Source organism: Lactuca virosa, chromosome 2 (genome assembly GCF_052849685.1).
Source record: "Lactuca virosa cultivar CGN04683 chromosome 2, Lactuca_virosa_CGN04683_v6, whole genome shotgun sequence".
In the NCBI taxonomy this organism is placed as follows: Eukaryota; Viridiplantae; Streptophyta; class Magnoliopsida; order Asterales; family Asteraceae; genus Lactuca; species Lactuca virosa.
Window position 1 is genome coordinate 191,571,103 of NC_136427.1, and position 7,475 is coordinate 191,578,577.

A 7,475-nucleotide genomic window follows, 5' to 3' on the forward strand; every position below is an offset into this window, starting at 1 on the left:
TCCTCTTCTAGATCCTCCTCGATCCAACCTCCATTGCCCTGGTTTGGGTAGTAGGGATCCCCGGGGATATGAAATCCTGCCATTTCGTCTGATAGAGAATAGAGATAAGAGAGTTATATATATAATTTGAGTGTAAAGAGAAATTTTAAGATAAGACCTACACCGAGTCCTCTTATAATTACCTAGTGTATACTAATTACATACAATCGAGATTGAATGGGCCGTTGGATAAGTAGCTTCACTCCAAGCCCACATCCATACAAGGAAAAGAGCCTAAAGCGAAATCATAAATCCTAAGCCCATGCAACCTCACTCATATGTAACCTTAAAGTATGCACTTTGCAATTATAGCCTTCTCAGTGAAGGTTTTTAGTTTTTATAAGCTTAATTTTATTTTAATTGACGATCCTAGTCCTAACGAGATGTCAGGGTTTACTCGCTTGTTATAGTTTTTATTGTGTCATAAATACTCCTATGATATTTAAATTTGTAGGTTTGATTCTAGTGTTACTTTGGTAAGTTTTTGACTTGTTGCTCACTACGACTATTCCCCGACATACGTTGGTCATATCTCGGATAAATATAGTTGATCAGGCTATATTCATCCTATATCTGATTACATATTCTGAGGCTTGGTCATAGTGTCCAGCTTTTCTTAATTCTTTTGTATGGTTCTAACTATGACATTAAACTGTTGTATGCATGTATTTGTACATTTATGAAAACTAACATTTTAATTTAATGAAGTATGGTAGGCGTGAAAGCGTTTTGTCAGAGAGTTTTAGTCCCTTTGCATTTATAGTTTGTATATCTTATGTGGTTCGATATACTTAGTTCACTATAAACAATGCCCTGATACCAATCTGTCACACCCCCAAACTAGAACGGCGGAATTGTTCGAGGGCGGATGACTTCATGTAGTATCATAACAGTTGAGTAAATAGTAAAGAAAGCAAACACAACCATCATAAATATAATTTAAAAAAAAGGTTACATTGTTGATTGTAATACATGTTTCAAAAGAAATTACATTATGATGATATAATAAGTTTGAAATTTGACGCCTTAGCGTTCCCTCCCCAAAAGCTGTGGTTTACCTGTATTACTGAATCCCGGATAAATATATTTGATCAGGCTATATTCATCCCAGTCTCGATTTCATATTCCAAGGCATACTTGCAGTGCACAACTCATCTATAATACTTCTACATTGTTTTTATTACGACACTGTTCCTGTTACAAAATGTATGCATGTATACTTTTATAAAATTTTCATTTAAAAAGTATGACTCTTAATCAGAGTGTTTTTGCCCAGTTGTATTTATAGTTGTATATCATAAATAGTTTGATATTCTTAGTTCACTATAAACAATGCTCTGATACCAATCTGTCACACCCCCAAACCTGAACGGCGGAAACATTCGGGGGTGGAGGACGTCATGTACAGTATCATAACAATTGAATAGTAAAGAAAGTACACACAACCATCATATACATAATTGAAAAGTTTACATGATTGTAAGTATTACATGTTTCAAAAGTCAATTACAATATGATGTTCAAAAGATTTTATTAACACCTGAGTGTCAATCTTCAAAAGTAGTTAACAATCTGATTTAGCGATTTCCTGAGAATACAAGTTATTTTAAAGAAAAAGTGTCAACAACTAAGTTGGTGAGTTCATAGGTAGTTATTTGAATAAATGCATGCCATTCGTAAGTTCATATTTGTTTCCAGAAAATCCGATATTTTCTATAAAATGAGTTATGATTTGTTGTTGTATAAAATGGATGTATTGAACCCGGAAAATCCTATATTTTCCTAAAAATTGAGAAGTAGTCTTAATGCTCCAAGACCGTAATTTGTAAGTAAATATGCCATACTTAGCTTGATAAAATATAGTTTTATTAGTAAATAAAACTATCTGAAGATTTGCATTTGCACGTAAAAATAATTGTATTATTACTTTTTACGAAAGACTTAATACCATAAGAGTCATCTATCATGTGAGTTTTCATAACCGTACTAAGATGGGCTTGCCTGTAGCGACGTTCTTCAGGCGTCGAAATGTTATGACATTTGTCATCCTTAACTTGCTGTTCGAGCTGTAGCTAACAGCCAGAGTGCGGGATCATCGGTCCCGTATAGATCTATACACACTTATCACGTTCTCCTGACAGAGACTCAGGTTATAAAACATGACTTTCTTGTATACCTTGATAGGTACTAGGAAGACGAATGACTCACAAATTCTCAACGAGATTACGTATTTTCGAAATGAATGTAGTTATGTCCGAAATGGTTACCCTTTTTACGATTTTTATAAAGGCATAAAATAAATCATATTTATATATATACCTTATTTTATCCTGAGAGGGTAAAGTGGTATCATGAGATGTTTTGCATTTTAATATTTTCAGATAAAAGTTATAACAACAACAAGAAAATATAGCAAAACATTGATATTTTAAATACGATTTATTCACGTGTTTACTTGTATTCCCCCCCTAAAAATGTAGAAAAGATATGTAAAATAGGGGTATGAACTCACCTGGTAAGAGTGGCGATTTGATGAAAACGAGGCTTTACTCGGGCAGCACTTCGAATGGAAAGAGGTTGGCTTTTCGAGAATTCCTGGGCTTCGGGCTTCCGTCAGAACTTGGATACGTAACCGGGGCGTCGGGGTAGTCTCGAGGGCTTAAAATCATGTAAATATAGGAGAGAGGTTGTGAATTAGCAACCTAAACCCATAAGCCTCGCATCCTTTTTATAGGGCTGAACTGAACCTCGAATGTAGGGCGTTCCTGCGAAGAACGCTGGGCGTTCCGGAGCGCAGGGCGCTCACCTCGTACGCAATGCGTTCGGTCATGTGTGACACTCCATCGGATACCGGGCTTCGGACGCGACGGGTGATGCGACTAGGGGGCGACATGGTCAATCTGAGGCTCTGCATTGCGAACGTGGGGCGTTCCCTAGGAACGCAGGAACCAGCCTCGAAGTCTGTGCCCAGATCTTTAAAAATCCGTAACTTTCGCGTACGAGCTCCGTTTTTGACGTTCTTTATATCAACGTGTAGGTGAGAATATACTCCACAACTTTCGTTTAGACTCCGTCAGTGAATTTTGACATTATTTTTAATATTATATTTTTAACAGGCCGGGATTGGAAAAGTCCGTTAAAACTTAATAACTTCTTCATCCGACGTCCGTTTTCGTCTGTCTTTTTACCATTGCACTACTATTGTCGAGATCTTCGATTCTCGTTTAGGTTCTCGTCCGTTTTCTTCTGTCTTTTTGAACATTTCATTTTTGACGCTATTCTTATTATCTCAAAAATAGGTTACAATACTTGACTTTAGATCATTATATTGACTTGAAAATATCGGGTTGTTACATTTTATAACCAAACAACATACGGTTACCATATATAAGTGTTTTCTACTTATATGAAATGATACTTTTTATATCCAAAACTATATGTTTACAGTATATAAATGTTTTCTAACTTATATAAAATAGTACTTTTTTAACAAAAAAATATACATTTACAGTATATAAGAGTTTTCTACTTATATAAAACAATACTTTTTCTAACCAAAAAGTATACATTTACAATATATAAGTGCTTTGCTAATTATATAAAATAGTACTTTTTATAACTAAAAAGTATACATTCACAGTATATAAGTGTTTATGATGCTTATATAAAATATAGATACTTGTACATCGTACAAGTATGTACCTGGACTAGAGTGTACTCGGTGCTACCATGAGACTATAACCGAGCTAAATGACCCGTTTACTGCCTCTGCTTGGCGCTAAAATGGGATGTTGTTGGATCATGTATCTAAGCCCATAACTATAATTGGTATATACTTAAATTGGTAGTAGCATAGTCCTTTTGGGTTGCCCTCATACTAGCAACTGGACAGGATGAATTTTGGAGATAGAGATTATATTTATTATAGGGATAATAAATTGAGATAATTGATTTATTAATGTATTATGGAAATAATATATTAATTAGAAATCATATTATTTAATTCATATTTAATCATAAATTAATTTGTAATTAATTTTGGAATTAATAGAATTAATTAAAAGTGCAGGGGCTGTTTGGCAATTTATTGATAGTTGTGGAATTGGGCTATAGAACCCTCCTAGATGGATTGGATGAAATCTTCTAGGAAGGCCCTAGAAATTTCATGCAAGGGCCTCTTGGATGGAGTTCTTGGGCTGCTTAGGAATTAGGGTTTCCTCCTTAAAACCCTAGCTTTGTCTCTAAGCTAACACAACTATATAATGAGCTATACCCCTTCCTATTTTCGGCACTCCAACCCTAAAAAGGATAGCCGAAATTCTCAAGTGTTCTCCTCCTCTCTCCTCTCTCATCCTCTTGCTTAGTTTGGGTGTGAACCATTAGAAGCACAACATTTGTGGTGCTTGCTCTCGAAGCTTCAACAACACTAAGGATTCAAATTGTTATTACTACATAACAATTAAACGTATGTTTACTATCTTTTATTATGATTTTTGAAAATAGTAGATACCTCCTAGGTTTTTCCTTTTGATGCTCAATACTTGTATGTTCAATTAGAGAAAACATAGATCCAAGTATTAGGGTTGCATCCACACATAGGGATTGTTTGTTATGCTCAAAAGCCATCAGTGGTATCAGAGCCTAGATTTGTTTTCTATTGAATATGATGCAATTGGTTAAATTTTATCATTTAGGGTTTAGGGTAAATAAATCCTTTTGGACTTAGGGTTTTCATAATTTAGGGTTTCCTAACCCAATATTTCAAAATTTTGGAAAAAGGGTTGTAATCCTTTCCCTTGGCCTACACGATTTCGTTTTTAGGGTTTCCTAACCCTATGATTTTTCAAAATCATGGCAAGGATAAACCCTTGCCTTCTTCCCCCAGATTTTCCCGATTTTGGAAATTAGGGTTTTGGTAGGGATTTCTTAATTTTGGCATTTATCTCTTTATTTGATTAACTAGATAATTGCAAGATTTGTTTGATCACTTCCATATTTTCGAAAATTGCTAGATATGATAGAGATTTCTTATTTTTGGTAATTATCTTCTTACTTGTTTAACTAGATAATTGCAAGGTTTTGTGGATCCCTCCTATATTTTCGAAAGTTATTAGGGGAGTGAATTAGGTTAAGGGCGTGTTCGGCAAAACTAGCTGGTAGCGGGTAGCGGGTAGCTTATAACTTGTAGCGTTTTGTTAAACTCTAAATGAAGTAGCATTTGGATTTGGAGTGTTTTGTTTAAACTAAACGCTAGAAGCTTGGAGTTTCGAACGAGGCTTTCTGTTCAAAATGGAGCGTTTTATTAAACGCTAGAAGCTAGAACCTCTCAAACGCCCCCAAATGCTCTGTGTCGAACACGCCCTAAATTATGTTGATTAATTTAATGGATAATCCTAAAATTGGTTTAATAAAGTAATTAAATGTTTAATTAATAAATAATTATTAAATCATTTGGTTTAATTTTAAACTTAAATTAAAATTGTTTTAATTTTTGAAATTTAGTAATTAAACCTAGTATTTTAAAATGTTTTAAAATACACCTTATACTATGTATATAATTCGAAGTTTAATATATATTATACGTATAATAAAAGTCAGTCAAACCGCTAGTACGCCTCATTCACGAAGCCATACTATCAGGTAGTTTAAGGAAGCAGCCTATAAAATGACCGTCATTGGGCATCCATTCTTACCCACTGCTCTTTTGTATGGTGGAGGGTCGTTAGCCGAAGAGGTTTGATAGGACATAATCTCATTAAAAGTATAATGATATAAAGTAACTAAACTATTTTCTAAAATCCACTCTTAGTTACTTTAGGAAAAATGTGAATTTGATGCTAATCCATGAAATTGCACATTGCACTTTATATAAGTCGTTAGTGGGGCGTGTGTGGTTAACCGACACACTAATATGGACAAATAAAGAGTGGCAATGGGTGTCTCATAAATTATCATTGGTTAATGGAGCGTGTGTGATTAATCGACACATCGATTAGATGATAAATTACATCGAGAGTACCAAGCTAATTTGTATGGTTATTCACATCTTGTTTGTGATCCTCGACATCCCAATCACAAAGTGAGAGCATAATCGAGATTAAACATGCCATTGAAAAGTTCAATGAATCTCAAAGATCTAGTTATTTCATGAGATTGAAAATGGTAAATGCCTTACCTACCTAAAATAGATTCGAATTTGATTACGGCATCCCTTTTCAAAGTTCGAATCAAAAATATGGATCCTAGCCTTATGGGTTAATAATTAAGGATTAAAATCAACTAACTTGAATTCTATTTTCTCCTATTATAGATGTCAAGTTCAGACAACTATGGTCTTCCTCGTTCTTTTGGAAATGTTTTTCCTCTATCTGAAGATGATCTTCCACATGTTGATCAAGGTAAAAGAATGTTTCCTTTTTCGAGAAATGATGGAACTCAAGATCATGCTTCTTTAACTCTTCCTCCTTCTCCTCCAGTGACTCTCCCCAAGTCATGTTTCCTTCAAGCTAAAAAATACGAAGTCACTCAAGCCATGTTGGCATGTAAACATCAAGATGGAAAGTCTTTGTGTGCGCATGTTCTGAAAATGAAATCGCACATTGACAGATTGGGGATGTTGGGTGTCGTTTTCCCAAGGGAGCTGGCCATTGACTTGGTTCTACTTTCTCTTCCTGAGTCATATAGACAGTTGATTAAAGACTACTATGCGAGGGACCATGACGTGACGCTAATTGATCTAACATATATGTTGATTGTTGCTGAAGTAGAAATGCTTAAAATCACAAGTCAAGCAAAAGTGTTTGAAGGATCTGTATCCAAAATTTCCATGGACATTGATAATGGAAAAAATGGTAGTCCAAAAAAGGTTTCTCTTCCCAATGGAAAGGTATCGACCAAGGTCAAACCATTTGCCAATATGGTAAAGAGAAAGGCTAGTTTTGAGATAGTTCCATGTGGTATTCCTGAAAGGTGCATATGTTTCTATTGCCAGTTAAATGGGCATTGGATACAAAGTTGCCTAGACTACCTAAAAGATCTTAAAGATAGTAAAGTCAAGTCGTGTGACTCTACTTCAAGTACATCCACTATCTAACTCCATTATTTTATTAAGTTCCTATTTATAGATTCATAATACATGATGTGATAGTCACATTTTGATGTTTTGTAGGATCTAAGAGAAAGAAGGAACTTAAGAAGAGTAAGTTGAATCTGATTATGAGAGATGGATTTCGATCGCATGGTTCGATGATCAGATTTTGGAAGCTGTTGTTTAGGAGTTATGATAGATTAATAGATTGCTTAGGAAATATCTAGAAACATAGTTTTCATATATTTGCATTGCAAGGACAAATTGTTTCCGCTTATTATCAACAAAAGTAAATTTTCTGTTTTATCTAGTTTACTTTATATTTCTTTGCAATGGTATTTATGTAAGT